At 60.3% G+C, this 1,113-nt stretch overlaps 1 protein-coding gene across 1 annotated transcript in view; it reads left to right on the forward strand.

Annotated features, from left to right (window-relative positions):
- The window catches only part of TTYH2 (tweety family member 2), a 42,862-nt gene that overhangs the window by 8,208 nt on the left and 33,541 nt on the right, over positions 1-1,113 (forward strand). Inside the window, exon 3 of the mRNA XM_015570706.1 lies at positions 267-378. The gene's annotated coding sequence lies outside the window, so the exon portion shown is untranslated. The remainder of the gene's footprint in view (positions 1-266; positions 379-1,113) is intronic.

The following is a 1,113-nucleotide window of genomic DNA, read 5'->3' on the forward strand; positions in this document are numbered from 1 at the left end:
ACCTAATGTATACAGACTTTGGGTGATACGATGTGTCCATGTAGGATCAGCAGTTATAACCAATGTCCCGCTCTGGTGGGGGCTGTTAACTGTTGACAGTAGGGGAATCTTGGTGGGGTGGGTGGGGGTTGGGGGGAGGCAGGAGGTATATGTGTAATCACTGAACTTTCCATTCAGTTTTGCTATGAACCTAAACTACTCTAAAACAGTACATTAAAAAAGTTCTCTGGTGCCACCTCTAACTTCATTTGGGTTCTTGCCCTTAGTGCTGCGGTGGGCGTTGGTTTCTATGGAAACAGCGAGACCAACGATGGGGTGTACCAGCTGATCTACTCCTTGGACAACGCCAACCACACCTTCTCCGGGATCGATGCGCTGGTAAGGCTCTGGGCAGCTGGCCGGGCCGGGCCGGGCACAGCGGGTGAGGTCAGTGTGGACAGAACAAGGGCCCAGTCAGATCCCGCCCGCTCGGCCCCGGAGGAGGAGGGCGTGCTGGGCTCCATTTGGGGCTGCAGTTGGGTGCCAGGAGCAAACAGGCAACTTCTGCTTCCCGGGCGAGAGGGGTGCCAGGGCTGTGAGGGCCAAAGGAGGAAGGCTGCTGGGCCCTGTGGGGGCGTGGGGACAGGGTGGGGTCAGATCCCACTCATCTTCAGGAGCGCTGGACACCTTCCCACCGGGCCAGGGAGGCCCAGGGTGTTCCTGCGTTCACATGTGGAGTATCATGGGGTCCAGGAGGTGTCAAGGGGAAAACTCTTCAAAAGCAGCCAACCATGAAAGGCCCGCCCGGCCGGGCGGTCAGACTGCCCGGAGCCCGGCACGGTGTCCTCCGGCTCTGGCTCCTGAGCGCCGTGGGCCCAGCTGGGGCTCAGGGTGACGGATTGTGCTGGGGTGGCCAGAGATGTCGGACTTTTAGGGAACGAAGGAGCTGCTCTGCTGAGCCTTTGGCCTGAGAGACAGCGACGGGAGGGTGGGGCGTCTGGGTTTCTCAAATGTAGACCCTGGCCCCCAAGTGTGCCCACCTTCACTGGCAGGGCCCGGTCACTTGGGCTGATCTTTCAGGCAGCCCCGGTGCCCGAGGAGGCAGGCTCCAGGGCAGTTCTCAGGGAAGCCAGT

Source organism: Myotis davidii, unplaced genomic scaffold, assembly GCF_000327345.1.
Source record: "Myotis davidii unplaced genomic scaffold, ASM32734v1 scaffold172, whole genome shotgun sequence".
NCBI classification, from domain to species: Eukaryota; Metazoa; Chordata; class Mammalia; order Chiroptera; family Vespertilionidae; genus Myotis; species Myotis davidii.